The following is a 25,614-nucleotide window of genomic DNA, read 5'->3' as shown; positions in this document are numbered from 1 at the left end:
ACAAATCTTATGTGCTTCCTGTTATCCTGGGGAGATCTGTGTGGCATGAAAGACAGAAGTTCCAAACGTAGCTCAGATCTTCCTGGGAGCCTCCAGCCTGTGATTCCCAAGGAGGTCGTATTAACGTTAATACTCAAATTTTTTCATTTTGAAAAACTGCTTTTAAAGGCAGCCTCTATGATATTTCTGAAAGTCCCTCTGGGGAATATTCACGTGGCCTCCCGAATCCATCCGGGCTGCTGCTCGAGCAAAGCTGCCCGGCCAGTGTCCCACTGTTCACTGCTACACTCCAGGGCCATAAGGATGAAAGGGTGTGGACCCTGTTCCCCAAGCCCCAACCCAGGGAGGAGTTGAGGTGAACAAGCACTGTACAGGGAACAAGTACCACAGACAAGGAATTTTACCTGTCTTTTCTCCTTTAATCCTCTCCTCAGCCCTTTGAGGAATGTATTACAACCTGCCCTTGAGGATAAAAACGGTGGCTAAAAGCCGTGTCCAGACTAACTCAGCCAGTAAGAGGGAGAGCTGGGATTGGATGAGCAGGTCTTCTGATTTTTAGTCTTGCGCTCTTTCTCATTTTCCTATTTATTTCTGGCCAGAATCAAATCTAACTCAATTGGATATCGCCTCCAACCCTGAAACATTGCTTCCCTCACAAGAGATGCTCAGTTAAAGTTGAATGAATATAAGAACGTGTACTTGTTCCTCAGAGGCCACTGGTGTGATGGGGTGCGTTCATTGGTGTAGGGCACGGTTATGGGCTGAGTTGCATCCTCCAAAATTCATGTGTTGAAGTCCCGACTCTCAGCTGTCAGAAACTGACTGTATTTGGAGATACGATCTTTGAAGAGGTAACTAAATTCGAATCAGTTCGTATGGGTGGGCCCTAATCCAACAGGACTTGGTGTCCTTATAAGACGAGATTAGGATCCAGACGTGCACAGAGGGAAGACCAGGTGAGGGCAAAGGGAGAAAAGACGGCCATCAACAAGCCAAGTGGAGAGGCTTCAGGAGAAACCAACCCTTCAGACACCTTGATCTTGCACTTCTAGCCTCTAGAATTATCAGAAAATACGTTTCCATTGTTTAAGGCACCCAGTCTATCGTACTTTGTCATAGCAAACTAATACAGACAGGAATACCTTTGAAGAAGATGAGTCAGAACTAAACACTCTTGAGATGGGAGATTGTCTAGGTAATAATACATGCACGTGCACAAGGCATGAAGTCTCCCTCCTCCCTCCGCCCCTCCCCCAACCCACCTGGTTTCCCTCCTGGGAGGTGAATGGTTACCAATCTCTGATGTTTCCTCCCAGAGTTATTCATTCTTTCTCCCTTCACAGACACAACTGTATATCTAAATAATTTTTCTCACCTTATACACACTGTTCTACACTTGGGTTTTTTGTTTAATAAAACATTCTAAAGATCCTGCAAGAGTGCCTTTAACAAAGCATGTTTGGAAAGTCAGAGAAATATCCTGGTGAATCACCAGCATGATTAAAAACTAAAAGCAATGCATTAAAACAGCTTTGCCACCCTGTCAGATATTTTAAGCCTGCTGCCTTCTGCGGAGCGGGGAGAGAGGCCCCAGAAGCCTCTGAGGGGGCACTGACTGAATCATGAGCAGCTGGAGAGGAGCCTGGCTGCTCAGGAGGGCAAACCTTTGGTTTTTCGCCCCTGCCTTAGGCCTCCTCTCTGCCCTTCTCTCCCGCACACACAAAGTAGGTCAGCTCGAGAGATGCTTCCCTGAGCAGGTGGGGGAATGGCTGAGCTGAGTGGGAGGCCACAGCTCTGGGCCCATATTGGGATGCCATCTGTAATTGTAGACACTCAGAGCTGCAAGAGATCTTAAAGATCTAATTCCTTCAGTTTACACATGAGGAAGCTGAGCCCAGAGCAAGTAAAAAAAAAAAAGGAACTTTGCTAAGTTGCTAAGGTCACTAGCTAGGTGGTGACAGAGCAAGGGACAGATTGCCAATGTCCTCCCTCTCACACCAGTGCTAGCTTCATGTTGCCACAATGTCCTGTTGGATCTGTAATCTTTGTCTAGATGTCCAGATTTTACTGTATCTTCTTTGTCATGCCCTATCTCCCCTCTGCCATTAAAAATAAGAGACCAGGGAATTCCCTGGTGGTCCGGTGGCTGGGACTCTGTGCTTTCACAGTCTAGGGCCCAGGTTCGATCCCTGGTCGGGGAACTAAGATCCCAGAAGCCTCACAGCCGAAAAGAAAAAGAGACCAGATCCTGAAGCCAGACTGCCTGAATTTCAATACCGGTTCCACTCACTAGCAGGGTGATATGGGGCAAGTTAATTAGCGTTTTTTTGTGCCTCAATTTCTTCTTGTATCAGATGGAGATTATCTGAGTATCTAGCCCTGAGGGTTGTTGACAGGGTGGCCTTGTCGCATGGCTCCCAGAAGCACCATTCACAGCTCAGTCCATAATGTAGATGATATATGAGTGGTACTCCCTGGACTTGTGCAGTGCACAGACTGGGAGGCTGTACGCAGGAAGTTGCAGTGATGAGTTAAATGAAATTGTGCTTTTCATTCCTTTAGCATACTAAGAGAAAATAAAATGTTGGCTATTATTATCATCACTGTCATTTTATTGTCATCATGAAGAACCAATTGTCTTGTCTTTAGAAGCAGAAAGGAATGGGCGAACTGAGGAGAAAAGACATATTTTCATGTTTCATTTCTGTTATGAAGGTAATAGGCATTCGGAACAGAAAACCTGCAAAACACATATAAAAACAAACCAAACAGACTTCCCTGGTGGCGCAGTGGTTAAGAATCCACCTGCCAATGCAGGGGACACGGGTTCAATCCCTGGTCCTGGAAGATCCCACATGCCGCTGAGCAACTAAGCCCGTGCGCCCCAACTACTGAGCCTGCGCTCTAGAGCCCGCGAGCCACAACTACTGGAGCCCGCACGCCTAGAGCCCGTGCTCCGCAACAAGAGAAGCCACCGCAATAAGCCCGTGCGCCAAAATGAAGAGTAGCCTCCACTCGCGGCAACTAGAGAAAGCCCGCATGCAGCAACGAAGACCCAACACAGCCGAACATAAATAAATAAAATAAATAAATTAAACAAACAAACAAACCAAACAACGAAAATAAAATAATTCCACCAACCAGAAATAACCTCTTTTGACATAGGGTGTATGTTCCAGATTGTTTTTTTCTCACCTGTTTTTCACTTACTGATACATTGAGGGAACAATTTCCCATGGCAATACATGTTCACCTACAATGTAAGCTTCAATGACAGGACTCCAACCTAGCGGTTAAGAACATGGACTCTGGATCTAGGTGGCCTGTGTTCAAATGTCGGCTCTACCACTTACTAGCTCTGTGACCTTGGGCAAGATAATTAACCTCTCTGTGCTTGAGTTTTTCCATCTGTAAAGTGGAGTTAATAACATCTACCTTGTGCAGAGTGTTTGTCATATTACTATTTTTAGATCAGTCCATTTTGTGAAAATACTGTAATTTGCAAAGCCGGTCCCCTACTGTTGGCCTTTTAGATGATTTCCAATTTTTCCCTGTCATAGATAACATGGCCACAAATATTCGCAACCATGTATCTTTGGGCACATCTCTGGTCATTTTATTAAATTCCTAGAAATGGATTGGCCGATGTATAGAGGATATACTTGCCAAATTATACAGAGTTTGTACCAGTTTACCTTCTGGCAGCATTTGGAAGGACTGAAAGGCAGTGTGAGTCTCTGGGGTCCTGGAAACAAAACAGGGGACTCTGGGGGCGCAACTTAGGACTAGGACATGTACTTTAGCTGTCAGTAGATCCATGTAGCTCCCTGGAGATGCCGTGTCTGCCCGTGCAGCCCGATACCATGTCTTCCACCTTCATGATTATTTTCCATATCGAAGAACCATATATATCATAATGTTTAATATCAAAAAAGACTTACTTAAAAAATACGTTTACTTTAAAAGAGAACTTTACATCATGACTGTAAATGTAAAAACCAGAATCACTCAAGTAAAAAGAAAGTAACTGTAAAAATAAATATGACAGAAGCAAAATGTTATTAAATTGTAGCTAGACGCTGTTGCCTGGGGAGGCTCTGAGCTACCGGCCCTGCACTTTACTTTGTTGGAGGGGGATTAGCAAATTAGGAGGAGTCAGAGAGCTGTTAAGATCTACTAGTACCAAGCTGACACCTTCTCTTTGGTATAGTCAGAAGGATGAAGAGAGCGTTGAAAAGTGATTTTAGTGGGAGTGGAGGGGGACGTGTGATCTTATGTTGAAGGACCTGTGAATTTACCTCCGAAAATTGCCCTATAACCATTTTCTTCAGTTTAGGAAACGTGAGCCAGAATTGCCTCACTGAGGGCCAGCTTCCCAGGTGTGAAAGAACTCTTACTGCACGTGTGCATGTAATCTTCTCAATAACCCCATCGACGGGGTGCTGTAAGTCCTTATCACCTCCATTCTACAGTGGATGAAACTGAGGCATAGAATGGTTAATAACATGTCCACGATCGCTATAGTTAATCGACGGTAAGGCTGGAATTGGGAACTCAGGTGTTCTGGCTCCAGAGCTTAAGCTCCTAAATAATATTTTATACTGGCAATGGATGGTCCTATGACGACTTATCACCTGCATCCCTGGTTGCATCTCATTCTCAGAGCTGGAAAGGTATATTTAGACAATGGGACTCACCTTGGAGCCCTTTAGCCCTGTTTGTAACTGGCTTCTCACTCTGCTAGATTGACCCTGCTTTGACCTTGATTTAACCATGACCTTTCCTTGTTACCTGGACCGGTGACTGAGACTCTGCAACCTTCTGCTGGCACTGATGGCTGTCGGCCTTCTTGCACCAGGGGTGCTTGGGTGTCCAGGTAAGTATTACATCGGCACGAGCTTTGTGGGTACTACAGTGCAGAGGGGAGTGAGTTTGCCAAGGCTTGCAGAGTGCGTTACTGGCAAAAGCCTGGACTAGACCCCACATCTGCTGAGTCCAGCTTGGTCCACCACATCCTGCAACTTTCTTAATTACGTAAACAATTTGTCTTCATAACGACTGTCTTACTTGCTTTTCCCAGCGATCTTGAGAGACAGGTAGGTATTGTTGTGAATGATTCACAAGTGAGAGAGCTGAGGCTGTGCCCAAGTCACATAGCTAGTAAGTGGCAGAGCCCGTTCTGTACCTCAGCGGAAATGCTGTCAGAAAGGGGCGTGATTAGGACTAGAACACAGTCCTGTCTGGCTTTAAGTCCAGATCTCTTTGTACAAAATACCCCATATCCATTTCTGCCTCTTCAGTTTCCCAGGTCTTCTCTCTCTCATTTCCTAAGACTTTTAAATCTGTCTCTTTTCTCGTTGGGATGGTGGTGCCGAGTATGGGTGATTCATACTGAAGTGTGAATGACTATACCTAGGGTCCGATGTTTCTCCGTCTGGGTGTGTCTGCACTTAGAGAGATCGCTCTCTACTGCAGCTGGGGGTTTATTCCTATATTTGTAATCTATTGCTGTATAAAAAATTACCCTAAGACCTGGTGGCTTGATGTGACAACAATCATCTATCATCTCTCATAAGCTCTGTGAGTCAGGAACCCAGCCAGGGCAGAACGGTGAAGTCCTGACTGTTCCGCGGTGTCTTGGTCCTCTGCTGCAGGACTCAAAGGCTGGGGGCAGGTGGAGGACTCATTCACTCACACGTCTGGTGGCTGCGGCCGGCTGTCGGCTGGAGCGCCCCCTCACGGCCTCTCCGTGTGGCCTGAACTTCCTCTCAACATGGTAACTGAGTTCCCGGGGCACGTAACCCAAAGTAGAGTCAGACAGAGCTCGTTGCCTTTTATGATCTAGTCTTGGAGTTCGTGCAGTGTCGCTTCTGCCTCATCCCAGTGGCTGAGGCAGCACCAAAGGTCCACCCACTTCTCAAAGCAGGAATGTCAATGTCACATTATAAGAAGAACACGTGGGATGGACATGTACTGGTGTAGCTGTCTTTGGAAAATACCATCTGGCACAACTTTCTAACAGTGGGATCTCACACACAGGTCAGGTAGGTTTGTGGGAACAGACGTTGGGTGTGGGCTTGGGGGAGGGTTCTCTCCTTGTGGCTCCCACCAGATCCCACTGTTCCCTGGGTTCTCTTTGCTCTAACTTCCTGCATTTGTAATTCTGCTTTCCTCTGCTCTGCATTTACACTGCAGTTAGTTTGTGATGCATTTTTCTCAAAAGATTCAGACAGCCCTCACGACTGAGAGGCAGGGGCACGATCTTGCCTGCCAAGAGGACCTGACGTTGAAAATAAATAGGAATAAAAAATGCTGATCTGCTTCTGTGCCATTGGATGGAGCCCAGGCCAACAATGATAGCAAGTTTCCTGCTTTGGAGCAGCCCTTCCCTGGTCCCCAAGGAGGAATTTAAAGGCTGAAGGTGGGCTGAGCTCCAGGTAAGGGATTGTGTGTATTGCAGGGCGGGAGTTATCAAGATCTGTCCCACAAAGTGGTGGCAGTCCCCGAATTCCTATATTGGGGGGCGGTGCTTTATGGGCAGCAAACCTGGTTAGCAGAAGGAACTGGAAATTCCACTGGCATAGCATTTTATGTATTATGTTTGAGAAAGCGTTAGTTGTCTATTTCAAAGATTTGCGGAGGGGAGCTGTCTTAGTTTGGATTTGACCACAAGTAGACCCTGAGATAAAGATTCAAGAATGGAGAAACGTGGGCTTCCCTGGTGGCGCAGTGGTTAAGAATCTGCCTGCCAATGCACGGGACATGGGTTCGAGCCCTGGTCTGGGAAGATCCCACGTGCCTCGGAGCAACAAAGCCCGTGCGCCACAACTACTGAGCCTGGGCTCTAGAGCCCAGGAGCCACAACTCCTGAAGCCATTGCGCCTAGAGCCTGTGCTCTGCCACAAGAGAAGCCACCACAGTGAGAAGCCCGCCCACCACAGCAAAGAGTAGCCCCCCCGCCACAACTAGAGAAAGCCCGTGTGCAGCAACGAAGACGCAACGCAGCCAAAAATAAAATAAAATAATTAATTAACTAAAAAAACAAAAAAAGAATGGAGAAGTGAAACAAACAAGGGGAGGCAGTCAATAAAGGGCACGTTATCCAGCCAGCTACCCCTGTGGGTGATCGGAACCGATCTTGCTGGTGGAAACTACGGGAGCAGGTGTAAAACGCTCACCTTCCGAGGTACCCCACCCAAGAGGTGACAGAGCTGGGGTACTGATATTCCAGTTGCTATCAGGGCCGCTCTTGGACGGCAGGGTTTAATTCTGTCCTGGTGTTGTGAGCAGAGCAGACTTCCAAGGCTTTGGAGAAAGCCATTACACAAAGAGATGCACGGGCTTCCCTGGTGGCGCAGTGGTTGAGAGTCCGCCTGCCACTGCAGGGGACACGGGTTCGTGTCCTGGTCCGGGAAGATCCCAACATGCCGCGGAGAGGCTGGGCCCGTGAGCCATGGCCGCTGAGCCTGCGCGTCCGGAGCCTGTGCTCCGCAACGAGAGAGGCCACAGCAGTGAGAGGCCCACTTACGGCAAAAAAAAATAAAAAAAAAAAATTACAAAGAGATGCAGGAACTGGCAGTGGAAAGGCGGCTGGTACACACCCAGTTGTAAGGGTTACAGGCATGACATTGACAATGGATCCTACAGGTAAGGTGAACACCCAGAATTCAAGGTCCCAGACAAACCAGGATGAGGGAGGTCACCTAGCTACATGGGCAAAGCAAAATGAGGAACTAAAGCCCACCCATCACCCAAAACTACTGTCTGGAGAGAAAGGATCAGACAAGGGTTTACAGATGACAAAAATGTTCTGGAATAAGATAGTAGTGATGGTTGCACGATTTTGTGAATATACTAAAACCCACTGAATTGTACACTTATGGTATGGCCAAGCTACGAAACCCCTTTGAGCCTCTGTGTTCTCGTTTATGAGAAAGGAATGACAGTAATACCTATCCGGGCAGTTGTTGTGAGGATTCAGTGAGATAGTGCTTCAAACGCTACCATTGCGAGTCTGTCTGAATTCTTTACTCGGCTTGTCGGTGTAGACAAGCCCAAGGGAAAACCAGGTGATAGGGCTGAGCTGACTGAGAATTTCTCAAAAGGCAGCAGCATCACTTTGGGGAGAAGAGCTTATTTCAATGAGCCTCTTTAGGCTGGAGGGAGGAGAGTTTTTGGCCGAATTTCAAGAACTCTCTCTCGCTCAGCACACTCAGAGGCTGCCTCCTGGGTGGAATGCTGCACCACTGTAATCGCCTGTCTGGCTTCCTGCCTCAAATCCTTCTCATATCCACAGCTGAGATCTCCTTCACCCCCTGCAGCCTCAGCATCACCCCGACTTCAGGCAGTATCTAAGGAGACCAAGGACAGAGCGGGAACGTCATCATTACCAATGAAACAGCATTTTCATGGCTTACACTTACTACACACCAGGTACTATGCTTAGAACTTCAAGTGTGATCTCATTTAGGCCCCCCAGTAAATTTACAGGGAGGTACTACTGTTATCCTCATTTTACTGATGAAGAAACTGAGGTCCCAGAAAGTTATGTAAATTGCAAAGTCCCCTAAGCCTTAGCTGTCTGGATCAGGATTGGACCGCTGATCCAAGCTGGGTGACTCCGATTCTCTCTCCCAGAAATTTGGGGATTGGATTTGGATGCCTGATAGTCTCCGTTGGTCACTCAAAATGAAGACGTGTAAACTAGGGAGCGACGGGGGGGCCTTAATGGTCATATACACACAAAGGCAGAAAAGAATGAGGCAGACACAGGAAAAGAAACAGAGATGAATGGGCCTTTGGGGAAAGAGAAAGTGAGAAAGAAAATGAGCTCCTGGATTCCCCAGCTATGCTTCTTGCCTGTGTCAGTCTAGGACGTCAGTGATAAGAGATCTGCCTCTAGCTGACTTAAATGAAATCCATTCGCTCGAGGAATAACACTGGCTTCAGCCATGGCTGGATTGGGGGATTTTCTTTTCTTTTCGCTGATCTTTATTTCTTATAAATAAACTGCATTGTGCCTTAAAGGGAAGAGATGGAAAAGAAATCAATGACAGTGTAAGGAGCTCAGGTAAGTAAGGAGGTATTTGAAACGTTTTAAATTTTGATGAATCAAATATATGTATACTTTTCTGTTGAATAGTTTCTTGGGTGTGGGCCGTGCTGAATTATTGCAAAGTTCTGAGCTGCTAGAATCCAACTTTATTCTCAAGAAGACTTAATAAAATGTGATATTTTCCTGCCCCCTTGTTAATTAAAGAACTAATCATGTTATAATGCTGACCAGGTGTGACATACTGATTTCTCTTTCAAAATGCTTTCCAGGCAGCTGATTACGGAATTATAAGGAGGATAATGTCCTTCTTTCAATATTGGACCCAATTAATTTGAGTGACATAAATGCTAGGGTGAAAAATTAGAACATTAAAGCTCCATTTGTTTAAGAAAGGAACTATTTTCCTTCTTCTCCATAGACTTCCAGTTGTTTTGGACATAAATTTCTCCCTGAAGTTAGGTTAGAGAATTCACTAAAACTAAAGGAAAATTCATCCTTAAGCTTTATTGAAAGACTATCCAATATCAAGTGGCAGGCTGCTGACTGAGGAAGAACTGATCACCCTTTAAGGAGAGGCAATGATTAAAATAACTAATATTTATTGAACCCTCTCATGTACCACACGATTTGTTGAATTCTTCACCCTACTCTGAGGTAGGTACTTTGAATTCCCATTATATAGATGGGGAAAATAAGGCTTAGCGAGGTTTAGTGACTTGCCAATTTCTCCCAGATGGTAAGTGACAGACATGACACCCTAATCTAGGTCTGACTATTTACAGAGCCATGATCCTTAAAAATCCACCACTGAATTCAAGCGTGTCAAGCAGAGATTGTGAGATACACCCTCCAGTGCTTACATATGAGGAAAGCAAAGTTCGGAAAATTCCTGGTGCAGTGTGGTTTCTAATGTACCCACTGCCTTTTACTGAAATAGACCCAAATCTATAAAGTTGGTGAAATCGATCTGTTTATAATGGTTAGGTGGTTCCCTATTGGGTGACTTTAAGAGCCCTGGGAAGACTTTCTTTTCCCCAAGATGTGATTCCCCTCCCCATTAGATGAGATCTGAGGTTCTACCGTGAAGGATTAATTCCTCTCACTTAAGCCGTTCTCATATTCTTGTTAAAATGCAGCTGCTCAAGCATTCCGACGCGGATGTGTGCACCCTTTCCTGAAAGCAGATTGTAATTGGAGAGAGGGAACCAGGAGAGAGAAGAGGAGCAGCCTGATGTGAGTCCTGGGGCAAGAGAAAAAGAAATAAGGAAAAACATGAAAAAAAAAAGGCGGTCGGGGTGGGGCAGCTCTGAGGATCTGGATGACAAATCTAAGTACTTTGCTGAAGAGCTGATTTAGACGAAAGGGGACACGTGGGGTTCATGAGAGACTCTTGTTTTGAATGGGGATAAAGACGACACTGAGCAGACCTGATTTCTGTCCCTAAGATCACTTACAGATCCAGCGCAGATGTGGAGCTTAGCTACAGAGACCCTGAATCGGACACTTCCTAGTTCTTGTGACCCTGAGCAAGTTGCCTCACCCCTACTCCCGCCCGGCTTTACTTTTTTTTTTTTTTTTTTTTTTTTTTGCAGTACGTGGGCCTCTCACTGTTGTGGCCTCTCCCGTTGCGGAGCACAGGCTCCGGACGCGCAGGCTCAGCGGCCACGGCTCACGGGCTTAGTTGCTCCGCGGCACGTGGGATCTTCCCGGACCGGGGCACGAACCCGTGTCCCCTGCATCGGCAGGCGGATTCTCAACCACTGCGCCACCAGGGAAGCCCCCGGCTTTACTTTTAAGAGCTGCTGTCAGGCGGGGCAAACGAGGAAGGGTCAGAACTGAGAACTGATTTGGCTGTGGCGTAGACGTATTTTTGCAACACTCTGAATTTCTCCTAGCATTAAATCCTCCTACAGCTTCTCCATGCTGGATGGGCTTCAAAGAAGGTTGACATTAAACATCCTTCTAGAGACTTCTCAATCCCCAGTGGCTTCTCTGGTTCATATCCCTCTCCTGCTTGTGATCAGTAGTGGAGCAGCCTCAGTTCTCCTTCTTCAAATTCTTGCTTGACCACAGAAGTCTCTGCCAAGGTCCTTTTCCTGGAAGGGTCCTTTCTCACCTCTGGGTGAAGCAGAAGGAGGAAGAGACAGTTTATGTAACGGTGTGATTGCACCGATGCCTCTAACTCATTTTTTCTCCAATTACCACATTTTCTGACAGCTAGTCGGGAAGTTGTTACCAAAAAAAATTTTTTTTCCAGCCAGAGTGCTTTCAGTTATAGATCCGAGCTTATCGGAGCACAACTTGAAAGAACACATCGAAAGAGAACTTCAGGTTTTAAAGCAGAGGTAATGAGTGCTTTTTCACCGATGACACAGATTGGGAAGAGGGTGACTCTGAGGAACCTAGTAAAAGATGTTAATGTTTGGGAATTTCCCCCAATTAATCCCACGGTGACATCCTTCATAACACAGTTACCTTAGGATGTGACTCAGCTTGGGAAGCAGTGACAGACCTTTTCATGAGCTGCTCCAAGCCAGGGAGAGAGTGTGTTAGGGATACTAAGGCAGGCCCGTTCCTGGAAACCCAGAATCCCTTGATGACTCATTTGGGCTTGAGGACTTTCCTACAGCTTAGCACATCTTCCCTGGACTGCATGGAGGGCTAGGGTGCGACCTTCCTCTGTCCTTCCCCTGGAGTCAGACTTGCAAGGCAGTCTGATGATCCTCCCAGCCTTCCCTGGCTCCTTTCCCCTATTCCCTCATAGATGACTTGCCTAGTAAACTCCTTGAACATTTAATCCTGTTCTAGTGTCTGCCTCTCAGAGGACTGGAGGAACAGACTCCTTCAAGAGAGCCGGCCGTGGGGAGCAGGGGTGACTGAAAGACCTTGCTGTGTACCTCTGGACCCACAATTGCATTTTGCTGAGGTCACATTTCCCCCAGACAGTTTCCAGGCAGTAATTGAGCAGGTGGCTGTCTAATGCTGGTCTGTTCCTCTACTGGGCAATGTTGGCTTGATGTCTCCCCAAAGGCCTGGCCCAAACTTTCTTAGAACTGTGCTGTAATCTGAGACTCTCCTAACCAGTCCTCTTTCCTTCTCTCTCTCCTTTCCCAGGTGTCAGACCTGCACTGCAGTCCAGGCTCTCCCTGTCCTACTCCCGCTTGCTGTCCTTTATCCTTCACAGGCGTTTCCCTAAGAAATCTCTTCTATATCGAATCCCACTTGGTACATGCTTTTCAGAAGACTTGAACTGACATAAGTAATAAAAAGAGTTTGGGTAAGTCTTGCATTTCACCTTAAGAGTTTCTACCACCATAATGACTAGTTATTATTCTTTAATCCAGTTTATTTATGTTTTTTAATCTCCCAGAGAAAGACCAATTGGCTTGGCCTGAGTCAGGTAAACCAATTAACTATAGTCAAGAGAGTGAGTCATGTGAAAACATGGCAGCCATGAGGATGGATTATGGGGGAAAATTTCCCAAGAAAAGGTTGGGGAAGAGGATACCAGATGATAATACAATAAAAAATTTCCACAGTGTCTTGGAGGCATTGCAGGTTTTCAGAACTCTTTGGAAAGTCCATGGCAAAAGGGGTTGGGAAGAATCATTCTTAAACCTTATCCACTGGTGTCGTAAGGGTACTGATGAGTCAACTCAGAGAGAAGTTTTATGGAAAGTGCCCAGAAGAGAATAGCATCATAAAGTCTGGGCCGAGGGCCCTGAAATAGGAGTAGGAAGGAATTAGAGGCAAACTTGTATCTTCTTCCGAATTCTGCCAGCTGTATCTGGATTCCCCTTAAGGGGGGAACAAAGGTACACTCCTTAACTACTATAATGGCCATGCAAATAACAAACAGTTTAGGAGCCCAGAGGTCTAAATGCCATGGGAGGCACAAGATACAAAAATCTAGAAGGGGCCAGAGGCAGGGACCGAAACCCGGAAATGGAGCCAGGGGTTCAGGTCTGGGAGGGTGATCGATTGGGGAGGCTTGGGATCAAATAGCAGTAGAGATCAACTGGCACTGTGGGGTTGCCTGACGTATCAGCCACCATTTATACCTCGCTTTTAAGGTCTGGCAGGAATATGATGAGTGCGTGGGATGGTCTTATTGAAAAGTCCCAGGGTGGAACGGCCGAGGCACAGTGCAAAATACACACATTGAAATCTTACCGTGAGCTGAACTGAGCCACAATTATAGATGAGTACATCTGGAGCCTTAATGGAATTTTTCAGAACTCAGGGCCACCAAGAGGATTTGGGGTATTTGTTTTTCATGGATCTTCTGAGATAAAAGGAGGTGACTTTGTGACTGCCGGCAGAGTACAGACATAGCCTGACAGGGGACATGTCGAGGGAGTCAGAGATCTAGGACTCTGTACCTATCCTGCTCAGCCACTAAGCTGTCACACCCACTCTCTTCTAGCACACGCAAGGTGCCCTTCTTGCATTTACTGTATATCAGACATTGCCCTAAGCATTTTTTGTGCATATCCTTTTTGAACCTCAGAAAATCTACAATAGTTCCCATTTCACAGATGAGAAAATTGATGGCCATAGAATGAAGTTAATTGCCAAAGTCACACAACTAGTCACACAAAACAGATCTGGAACTTGAACACCAAAGCTTGTGATCACCCCACTCTACTCCCCCACCCTTGCTTCTAATTTTAAAGTCCTCAGTTATCAACTTTATTACTTGTTTTCCCACATATGCCTTTGATGTCCACGGTGGTCCTTTCAGCTAGTACCCGGAATCTTATTATTATTTTAAAATAATTTTTGTTTGCTCTTTTCTGTTTTTTTTTTTTTGAGCTTGGGCGCTTTAAAAAAAAAAACAAAACTGGGTAATATAGCCAAATGGTACAAAATTTAGAGATACGAAAGAGTATCCAGGTATTTTCCTGTTAGCCAGTCTCTTATTACGATGAACTTTAGAAGTCATTTGTATTTTCTTTCTTTCATGTCTATTACCTATTTTGCCATAGAATTATTGGATTTTTTTTTTCCTTAGTGATACATAGAAGCTTTTAATATATTAAGGGAATTAGTTCTATGCCTGTGGTATGAATTGCCAATATTTTTCCCAGTTTGTCTTTTGCCTTTTGAAAATGCAGAGGTTTTTTCCATGGAGAAACATTATGGCAGTCGAATTTGTGAATTTTTATATTTTATAAGTGGGATATGTCATTCTTAGACAGCTATTAATTACCCCAAGTTTATAAAACAAAGTTCCCTACTTTTTCTTCTGTTACTGTTATGGGTTTTTGCTGTAAAGTTTTTGCTGTAATGAATGAGATACGGATCCAATTTAAGTTTTTCCCATAATAGCAAACCAGTCATTCCAACAATATTTTTTGAATAATCTTATTCCTCACTGATTTGAAATGCCACATTTATTCTATATTAGATCTCTCAACATATTTAGGTTTATTTCTGAGCTTTATGTTATTGATCTATTTGTCTCTCCATGCCCAAGTACCACACTGTTTAAATTACTGCAGCTCAATACCATGTTTTAATATCTGGGAGAGTCAGTCCCTCTCTTTCTGCTCTTCCTTTTCAGAATTCACCTAGCTATTCCTGATTGTTTATTTTTCCATGTGAATTTCAGAATCCATTTGTCTAGCTCCCTCCCCACCCCTGCCACCCCAAAATCTGTTGGTAATTCTTTCTATTGGAATTGCATTAAATTTACTAATTAATTTAGGGAGAAATGACATCTTTAGGAGTTGAGTCTTTCTACCCAAGAAAAAGATATACCTTTCTTTTTTCAAGTGTTCTTTGATGTCCCTCAGTAATGTTAATTTTTTTCAAATATAATTTGCATACATCTTGTTAGGTTTACTGATGGATAATATACCTTTTTTATTGCTATTATAAATATTTTTTCCATTCCCTCATATTTCCTAACTGGATATCGTTTTGGCAACAATTGTAACAACGATACTTCCAACAATATTCCAACGTTGTTGGAATAACTGACAGCAATACTCCACTCTGGCAGTATTGCCTCAAGTTGTCTTGGGGAACTTCACATCTGACTTGACTTGGGTTCCAGTTCCTGCCATCAGCCTGCAGGCAAGACCCAGACCCCTTGGGATAAAGATGGAGTCTGAGGGTTCTGGCAGGAGGAATGCCCTAGCCATACAGCTAAGCGCCTCTAGGATGGGTGCCATGTATACTAAAATAGGTTGATGATGTTATGCATGTCATAAACAACTACAAGTCTGTATGAATCCAATGCCTTTTTATCCTCTGTGACGTGTCCGTCTACACCAGGGCAGAAGATGGCAAAGTAAAGCTTATGTTGCTTCAGTCTGAGACTCTTTGGATAGACTTATCTTTGGTGTCCTGACAGTTGATCAACTTGAGGAAACTGAGGCAGCATGCAGTATTATACTTTTTAAGATGAGACTCTATTTTTTTCTCAAATCACAAAAGGCGATAGGGTGTCAGGCGTCCTCCCAGAGAAACTGAATCTTGGGCTGGTATTGGAACTCGTCAATATTCGTTAGCATTCTTGACCATCACTAATATTTAATGAGCACCTATTATCTTGTGCTGGGCGTTGAGGACACAGAAATGAATAAAGTCACAAGTCCTGCCCTAGAGGAGCCTGCCATCCAGTGGGGAAGATAGGCAGAAAATCACCATAATTAATAAGGACAAATATTCAATAGACTTGAGTTCAACATGCCACGGGAGTGCGGAGGAGGGGGTTGTGGAATTTATTTGGGGTTAGAGGTATTGGTTTTTGAGCTAAGTCTTAAAAGATAAGGAGTAGTTAGCTAGTTTGGCAAGAGCAGCAGGTGGTACTAGTGCCCTGTAAGGCTCTACTTGAGAGCCAGCGCTGTTGGTGGGATGGGCCTGGCTCTTGCGCAGGGCAGGATGCCAGGGTGTGGGGGAGGGGTGGTGGTGGTAGTTAATGCTCCCAGGAGCAGTACTCAACCAATCTGGAATGGAATTTGGTGCATAAATGCCCTAGTTTTTCACCCATTGAGTGGGACAGCTCCGAGCTGTGTTCTACAGTATTTCCCAGTGTTGCTCAGTGGGATTGGGCCCCAGCCGCTCAGAGGGATAACTTGCTCCCTAACGCACATTTTCCTGGCTTCCTTCCCTTCCTGGTCCCGCTTGTCCATGTCCTCACTGGTGCTTCCTAGGTCACCTCTTAAGCAAACTTTTTGTGCTCAAATCCTAGTCTCAGGGTCTGCCTCTGGGAGACTGACCCCACACAGCAAAGCGTGGGCAGAGTGCATTCCTGGAAGAGGAAACGCCATCAGAAAGGCCTAGAGGGATGACAGAGCATGCCTTGTTTGGGGACCAGAGAGAAGTTGAATATGGCTGCAGAGCCATTCAGGGAAGACCAGGAGATGAGCTAGTCAGGTGGCGTGGAGAATCACGGATACCAAGTGGCTTGACCCTTTGTGGAGAAAGAGGGGTGGGATTAGAATGGAATTTTTTAGAAGTCCCCCCTGCCCATCTGGTGGTGGGCAGGGAAACTGTCTGGGGAGCAGGGAGGAAAAAGACCTCTCCTCTCCTCCCCTCCCCACCCCTCCCCTCCCCTCCCCTCCCCTCCCCTCCCCTCCCCTCCCCCTAATGCTTTTGCCCAAGGGTTGGGGCTCCCAGCTCCCGCTCTGGGGCTCAGCACACTCCACTCGCGCCAGCCAACACGGGCGAACCTCCAGCCTTCCGGCTGAGACGGTAGATGCCTCCCCCGCCCGCCGGGCTGAGCGGTCGCCAGGGCTGCAGCTGCAGGGGCCAGAGGTGGGCGGGGCGCGGGCCGCGGCCCGCAGCCCGCACGCGCCATCACCAGGCGTGGGATGGCAGTCTGACCCCAGCGGCGGCCCAGACGGAATTTTCCTTTCTGCAGCTGCGCCTTCTCACCGGCTCCACTCTCAATGCGGGGCTCATCCGAGGCCTCCGACTCCGGCGGTCCTTGATATTCTCATCCAGTTGTTGGCTCCTGTCCATGGAGGAATCGGGATGCGTTCTCAGAGGAGGCTGGCGGGGGACCAGGTGCCTTTCCTGCCTGCCTGGATAGAGAGACGAGGCGTTTTGGGGGAGCAGGTTGTCATAAGCAGTCCTGTGCCTTGTTTTCTTTTCCTTCTGTCTTTCCTTTTATTCTTTCCTTTTTCTTTCTTTTTCCCTTCCTTTCTCCTGCCAGGCCCTGGACCAGGCATTCACGATTCAGAAATGACTCAGTTGAAGTTCTTGCCCTCAGAAAGATCCCAGTCTAAAGAGGGAAACAGAGCATGATGACCCAACAATTACAGTATGGTGTGCTGAGTACTATGATTGAGTTATTTATGTATTTCAAATATTTGTTGAATGAAGAAAGAAAAAAAAAGAATGAATGTTAGGGCACGGAGACAGGAGTTGCAGTCAGGGAGGGCTTCACAGAGATGGCAGTGCCTGAGCTCATTGGGAAGGGCTGGTTATAGTCACTAGCCCCTGCTAACTGCCAGGTACCATGCTCAGCAGGCCCTTTCTGCGAGAATCCTCATGACAATACTATGAGGTAGACAGCCCTACTTTACAGAGGAAGAAGACCTCAGAGAGATTGGATAAATTGTCTGAGATCAGAAAGCTGCAAGTGGTACAGACAGGATTCCAAAAGAGCTGTGTCTATTGCAAAGCCTGTGGTTGTTCCACCATGCCACGCTACAAGGCATGGGGAAGGGTATCCCAAGCAGAGAGGACAGCTTGAGCAAAGGCTTAGGGGCACACTAGGGGTGACACGGGGCTGATTTTCTGGAACCCTCGGCTGCCATGCCCTCTAAACTCTAGCACTTTCCAAAGCACTCACTATGGCTTGTAAGAAAAGCAAGTGGCAAGTGAGTGTTCAACACTTCCTCCTAGAGCTGGAAATTAGAGTTTGCATCTCAGCTCTTCTGTGACAGGCTGTATGACCTTGCAGAAGTCCCTTCCCCTCTCTGAGCCTCTGTTTCCTCATCTGTTTAAATGAGCATGTGATTCCTACCTTGTAGAGCTGTTGTAAGAATTCAAGGCAACGTGTGAAGCGTTGAATTACAATCAATCTGTTCAAGGTGCCTTTAGGACGCCCAGGGCTGGCTCTTGTTGGAGGGGTTGGCTGAATCACCAGGCGAGGGGACTTTTAGATAATTGGATGGGGGATGCCTTCCATCTTCCAAGAAATGAGGGTGCTGGCAGAGAGCCTACTGCTAAGTCTGCTTCAAATGGACCAGATGCCATTTTAGAGATGAGAAAAGACATTCTCTTGACAGTGGCAGTGTAAGGAGAAGATAAAAACCAAGAAATAGTGATACTGACCCACTCCTGATCAGGAACAGGAGACAGGCAAGCCAGCCAGGTGTCTTCAGCCCTCGAGAGGGCCTCTAGTGCTGGCAGAGTCCTGCAGATGTGCAGGGTGAAGGGGAAGGGATGGAGAGAGAGTGCTGATGGACTTTCAGGCGGAATCACACGCATTAAGATGACAGTCAAGTGTTTGACCTTGGGCTATGACTCTGTTTTTCTCCAATCCCTGGAGCTGGCTGTTTTCAAGAGAAGAAGAAATGGGGCCATCTGCTCAGAGCTGGCCCTGGCACCAAGGAACCTTTCCCTGGGGGACAGCCATGCAGGAATTCACACAATGTGTTGGAGGTGGGAAAGGTTCTTCTCAATGTACGGATATTTCCGTTAAGGAGTAATGCCATCAATGCCTCATGCCATTTCACCTAAAGAGAAGATGTCTTTTTCTTTTTAGCCCAGATCCTCAGGTTCTCAGCAGAGATATTATAACCATACCTTCTAAATAAAATCTTCACATAGAGTCTGAGTCTAGGAACCTCATCCTGACCTCTTCAGGAAATGGGAGACTCAAAAAAAAAATTGACTGCAGAATATTACATAGCTCTTGAGCTATTAAGTGGTGAGTCAGGTATTCAAATATTAGTCTGTCTCCAAATCAGAACATAAGTTTCATTACATTTCTTTTTAAAAAATAATTGCTATAATGCATATGCACTTACCGTGTGCCAGACACTGTACTGGGCAGTATTTTTACATGATCTCGATATTCTTCATTAACTCTGTAAAGAATGATTAACCCCACTTTACAGATAAATAAACTGAGTCTCATTAAAGAAATTGCATGAGGCTGCCTTGCTAATAGGTGGCTGAGGCAGAGGATAAACCTGCATGGGTCTGACACCAAGGATCTAATTGATCCAGTCTGGGAGGGGTTGAGCAGGATGGAGCGTCAAGGGCTGCTCCCTGTTTCTGTAAACAGCTCATTTACTGGCATCTTGTAAATATCTCTTCCTACCACCTGGAAGGCGCCTCTCGGAAGAGGAACTGTACCAGAGGTAGAAGGAAGGGGGTTGCCTTCTGCGCGGACTTGTACAGAGAGCTCAGCTCCTTCCCTGCGGTGGGATTAAATGCTAAGTGGAAGGGATGCTCTTTTACTTATCCGTGAAGTGGTGTGCAGATGCTGCTAAAAAGCAACCTCTGATGAATCCTGTGAGCTTCCCAGGGAGGGAAACCCACTCTGTGCTGCTCCTGCGTGCATGACAGAAATGTTCCTCTATCACCATGGCAACAGCCAATAACACCAGCATCCCACAAGAGGCCAGAGCTGCTCTGTGGGGAGCTGTGGTCCAAGCTTGGTGGGAGTAGGAGTGGGGTGTATGGTGGGAGGGATGTCTCATCAGCTAGATTCTTCTTGCTTGAGGCTATAGCTTGTTGCTGCGGCAGGAATGTTGATACAGGATTCCGAGCCTCCTGTGTCTGAAGGAATCTGGGCAAAGGGAGATGGCAGGAAAGCTGAGGAGGGCCCAGGGGGCATATTATATTTTCCATGGCTTCCAATAAATGTGTTTATTAGGCAAGCTGCTGATGGATGACACCTTTCTAAGGGGGCTGTCAGTATACCCTAATGCAAAATTGCATGGGCTTTGCAGACAAGGAGACCTGACTTCTAGCTCTGTAACTTTTTAGTTCGAAGATCTCATGTTAGTTGGTGTACCCTCTGTGAAGTCTAATTGCTTCATTGGTAAAAGGGGGATATTTAACACCTCCCTTGTGGGAGATTAAATGAGATGACACATGGACAGTTTCTGGCATCTGGTCAGCATCTAATCAGTTGTAGTTATGATGATGTCCCCAATACTGTCAGAGAAATGGAGACTTGGCAAGGGGATCCTCTCTGACTCCCTTAAGTCAGGGGTACTGGAATTAGAATTCATGCCACCTGTGTTTCTTCTGGGCACCCCAGCTTCTCTCTCTTCCTAAAGCCATCTGCCAGCGTTCAGTGTTTGCCCCTGTGTTCCCTGGCTCAGCCTGGTGACGTCAGGTGCTTATTTCTCCCTGCGGGGCCCCACCCAGAGAATCCCGCAACACCAGACCTTGAGGATGGCCCAGCTTAGCTCCCTCTCCCTCATCTTCCAGGCCAGGAAACGGAAGCCTGGAGACAGAAGTGAAGTGCCTTTTCAAGGTCATCCAGAAAGGTAGAAGCCAGTAGTTGAATTGGTTGTTGCATTTATTTTGGGCAGGTATGACTAAGCCTGGGAGTAGCGGCACAGGTCGACCTCGTGCCTTCTATGAAGTCTCTTGGGTGTGTAACGTGGGGACACGTATGTATGAGGAGAGTCCTTGTGTTATTTAGTTGTGCTACTGGCAAGTTCTGTGACTCCCCTGGCATCAGAAATATTAATAGCTAACATTTGCACAGTGCTTTATGGCTGATAAAATACACTCATATGCTTGATCTTATTTAGCCCTTGAAATAGTCCTTCCAGGTCATTATGATAATTATCGCCATTCTTTTACAGATCAGGAAACTGAGGCTGAATGTGACTTGTTCAGAGTGACACAGTTACCACTAGGCAGATTTAGGAGTTGAACTTATATCTGTGTGATTCGTAAGTATAGCAAAGTGGCCCAGCTGATGTGCCACATTCGGAGAATTCAAAGTTCGGGACATAGCCGTCTTCTGTGCAGAGGTGGAGGAGGAGGGCCTCCCCGGGGCTGATGGCCACCAAGGCCCACCTGAATAGAGATGGCAAGCCCTCATTTCAGCTGGGTTCTCCAAACGGCAGGTAACAAGATAGTGTGGGAGCAATAATGATGCCTCTTCCAGTAAAGCTTTGTCACCTTCAAAGTGTTCTCATATTATCTCATGAGAGGCCCGAGGAAGACCTAATCCTCCCGGTTTACACAAGAGGCCCAGGGAGCCGAGCAACTTGTTGAAAATCTGCAAAGCCAGTGAGTGATGCAGCCAGGACGAGAACCCACAGTTCCTCCGTCCCAAACTCTTTCTACTTCTTTTTAGGGCAGCTGGGTCTGAAGGGGGTCCCTGATCCTGAGGCATGAGCAAAGGCCAAGGGTGGCATGTTCCAGCAAACTTCCCTGTTTGGGAGGAACCAAGACAGTGTGTCGAGGTTTCCCTTTGCGCTCTGTTTTTGAGCTCTGCCTGCGGAAGGCACTTCAATTGCTCCTCCGACCTGTACCCAGCCTGGCTCCCTGTGAGCCTTCTCTGTTGCACTGCTGATCAAGGGGAAGAGAGAAATCAGAGGGGCGGTAAAGCATTTACATTGGTTCCTGAGTTTAGCAGGATTCTTTCATCTGCAGTCGCCAGGCGTTTACTTGTGTTTACAATTCAGTGGGAAGATAAAGATTTCACAAGGAAGGACCTCAAAGAGTCCCAGGCTTCCAGAACTGGAAGAGACTTCCGAGATTCTGATAGTCAGAATCAGAATAGTCAGTCAGGGCTTAGTCAGTCACTGAATGATTAGCTCCAGGGAGATCAGCCCGGTGCTTTGCGACCACCTAGAGGGGTGGGATGGGGAGGGTGGGAGGGAGGGAGATGCAAGAGGGAGGGGATATGGGGATATATGTATATGTACAGCTGATTCACTTGGTTATACAGCAGAAACTAAGACACCATTGTAAAGCAATTATACTCCAATAAAGATGTTAAGAAAAATAAAAAAGAAAGATGGGAGAGATTCCCCCGTCCCCCCTTCTTCACTGATTGTTCTGGGAGAAATGCCTTCTACTTGGAGATGGGGTATGGCTGGTTGGTCTCAGAGGGAGATAGGTAGAAAAGGCCCTAACTGCATCAGAATTTTATATTTTATAGCATTTCCCTATCCTGCTCCCTCTTCAATTCCAGAGAAAAGGCAGGATATAAGATAGGGCTATATTCTCCCTGCATCTGGAACCTAGATCCACAGGTAAGGATACGGGAAAGACTTTCATTACAGCTCATTAAAAACCCAAGCCCATTTATAATACAGTGTCTTTGCATGCTAAAGGCACTTCTTGGCAAGGACTCAGTGGAACACGGAGGGTATTGTTTTAATCGGCTGTGATTTACATCTGTGCCAACTAATGAAAATCTGATTATATTCAGCTGATTAATAACCACCCGTGCCCAATCATAACAAAATATTCTGTTCTTCCATAACAGTAATATTCTTACTAAAACCTACCAGAAAATACTTATAAATTAGTGGAATCTTTGATAAATATTTTTAATGGTCTTGTGGGCCTCCATTGCATCAGTGAAGAAATCTATAGGTAAGCAGTTCTCTGGGAACGTTCTGATCTAGCACCCAAGACTGGGATACTCCCTGTGCGTTGAATGTTACATCAGGCTTTGCACAACATTGTGAGAGAAGCAGCAGACAGAATTCCTCACTGTGAGGTGCTTGCCCTCTGAAAATATAGCTGGATAGACACCAACAAAATAAACACACACACAAGTACAGCCTCTCGGAACCCCTCTTACAAATATTTGAGTGCATTCTACATGCCAGGTGCTATTCTCAGGCTTAAGGAGTATAGTGATAATACAGGGAAGGTCTCTGCCTTCAAGGAATAGATCTATACATTCTTATGACTTATCCAATCCAACTTCCCTGACTTTGCTCTTGCCATCTCCTCCGTCTTGACTGTCTCCCCTACGCTGTCCTGCTTATCTGAATTCCACCCATTTTACACGGCCTGGGCTCTACCGCTCCTGTGAAACTTCCTCCTACCCCAGAGATCTCTTCTTCCTCTGCCTCCTTTAACCCTCACTGCCTGCTCCACTTTCTGGTAACACACAGACGCTCTGCTATTGCTAATTATATGAGTTGTCTTCTTATGGGCAGAACTTGGATTTTCTTCATCCTTGAATCTCCTTTACCCTCCAGTTCCTAGCATGATGCCTTGTGTGTATTAGGTGCTCAAAACATGTTTGTTAATTGGTTGATTTTTAAATATTATACGTGCACTACAAGCTTAATGGTTAGGGGGAATTAGTGAAATATATATAAAAAAGACAACCCACGCATTCAAAAAACTTAAAGTGATACAGTGTCTGAAATCCCATCAGTAGAGATTCGTGCCTTTGGAAAAGATTCCTCTCATTTTCTAAAAAATACTCAGTTTAATACATTAAACTGAGTTTATTTACTTAAGTTATTAGTGACATCAGTTTTATTCTCCAATAGACACAAGAACTGAGTTGGGTAAGGGTAGAGCTGGATTCTCAAACGGCAGAGTCCTTGCTATGTATCAGGTACTGTGCTTGGTGTTGGGGTCCAAAGATGACTGAGACACAATCCCATCATTGAAAAGCTTATATTCTAGTCACCAGACTATTTTATTATCATTTCTTCAGGGGCTAGGACGAAACCAAGCACAGGCATTGAAACAGCCCACCCTGGAGGATTGAGGGGAGGCTTCCTGGAGGAGTCATCAAGGAACATTCCTGCAGGCCTTCTCTGTCTGAGTGCTTCCCCTCTTCTCTGCTTGTAAACCCTTTCAGGTGCCTCAAGACCCATCTCAAATATCACATCTTCTGAGAAGGTATCCCTAAGCCTCACAGGCAGAATGAACCCCTCGCTCTCTGGTGCTCCTAAGACACCTCGCCCATCTTATTGTGGTGATTGTTCCTTTGTCTGTCCTCCCTACTGTCCCCCTCTAGCCCACAGAGATGGTGAGCTTGCGAATGGGACACTTTCCATTCATGTCCGTCTATCCAGCTCTAACCGTGCCTGGCACATGGGAGATGGGAGGACCACTGTATTACTATATGACCGAAGACCTCTTGGACATCACTGGGTCTCGGGCTCAGGGCTGGATTGTGCATCCCCAGCTCCCAAGCTGAGTGCCAGCTGGGATGTAGGAAGCAAGAACTGCCTGCCAACATTAGTGACAAGCTGCTCATTGATTCAGTTCAGCCCAATAAATACTTACTGAGAACTAGTTCCAATAAGAATAAGAATCTTGTCACCACTACTAGAATGCCTACTGTGTGCCAGGTGCTTTACATACATGATCTCACTTACTCTGTGTAACAACTTTGAAAAGTGTTATCTCCTTTTACTGGCTCAGGAAAAGAGGCTCAGAGGGCTGATTTGCCCAAAGTCACATATCACGCAGAGTGGTCTGAATGTAAAGTATATCTGCTGAGTCCTGCTCCAATTCAACATCGGGATTACAAGTATATCTCCTCAGAGGTGAAAACAAAGGTTCAGGGGGCATACAAGATTCAGGGAGTGCCCATGGGAAGGTGGTAATCAGAAAGCCTTCATGGAGGTCGAGGCAGATCTGGCCAATGAATGAAATGGAAAAAACAAACAGAAAGATCTTGAAGAGGTGACCTTCTTGATACTCCATAGGATGCACCAATGCCTGTCAGCAAGGATGCAGAAGGGGTGGGGGAGCCTTAGATATCCACCCAGGGGTCCTGCATGGCGGGATCTCCAGACTTACACGTTTCCTCTCTCTTGTGCAAGGGATGGGGGAGAGGAGAAGGTACTCGGAGGTGAGCCATCCCCTAAGGTGCGGGTGCTGAAAGTGCATCCCACACATCCTTCCAACGCAGGTGGAGAGGGTCTGTCTCCCACCCCGTTTCTCCCTAAAGTAGAGGAGCTGACCCTTTGCTTCCCCACTAGGTGTTGTCTTGTCACCTTAGGGTTGGGGGATGTCTTTCTCAGCATTGAGGAAGGGATAGTTCTTTTTCATCTCACCATAGGGTGTGTGTGTGTGTGTGTGTGTGTGTGTGTGCTAGTGCGGGCGGATTATCCCTTCCTCCCTCACCTGGAGGTTGGGAGGATGGCACCTTTCATGCAGCTTTGGGAAAGGTAGTTCTTTTATTTCTCACTACAGCGTGTGTGTGTGTGTGTGTGTGTGTGTGTGCACGTCCGCGCGCGCGCGCGAGGGGAATGGCTTCGTTCACACCTCAGGGTGGGGAGGTTGACACCTTTCTTTCCTCCAAAGGGAGTGGGGACAGTTTCCCTCTCCTCCATCTCGGGTGGGACACGGTTCTTTTCTCCCCCAATCAAAAAGGTGGTAGGGGCTCTGGGCTCCCTTGTCCCTATTCTTGGGGAGCAGGACTAGCTTCCACGCCCTCTCCAGAGAGCCACGCTCAGGTCGCAGGAGGCCTGGTCCTCCCCAGACCGCGAGGCCCCAGCCCCCGCAGGCCCGCTGCTCACAGCCGGCCGCACCGGCTGCGAGTGTGTGGCGGCGCCGGCTCTGCGGAGCGGGGCGGGGCAACCCTTGGCCCCGCCCCGGCCCCGCCCTCTCCCTGGCGCTGAGCCTCGCAC

The 25,614-nt window shown here is 46.6% G+C and overlaps 1 long non-coding RNA gene across 1 annotated transcript; it reads left to right on the top strand.

Moving 5' to 3' along the window:
- Window positions 1-6,186: 6,186 nt before the first annotated feature.
- On the top strand, window positions 6,187-10,344 carry LOC136794909 (uncharacterized). The gene is made up of 3 exons (XR_010842374.1): window positions 6,187-6,437; window positions 8,297-8,433; window positions 10,192-10,344. It is a non-coding gene; the product is annotated as an uncharacterized lncRNA (long non-coding RNA).
- Window positions 10,345-25,614: the final 15,270 nt, after the last annotated feature.

Source organism: Kogia breviceps, chromosome 10 (genome assembly GCF_026419965.1).
Source record: "Kogia breviceps isolate mKogBre1 chromosome 10, mKogBre1 haplotype 1, whole genome shotgun sequence".
NCBI lineage: Eukaryota > Metazoa > Chordata > Mammalia > Artiodactyla > Physeteridae > Kogia > Kogia breviceps.
This window is presented reverse-complemented; position numbering and strand designations above follow the sequence as displayed.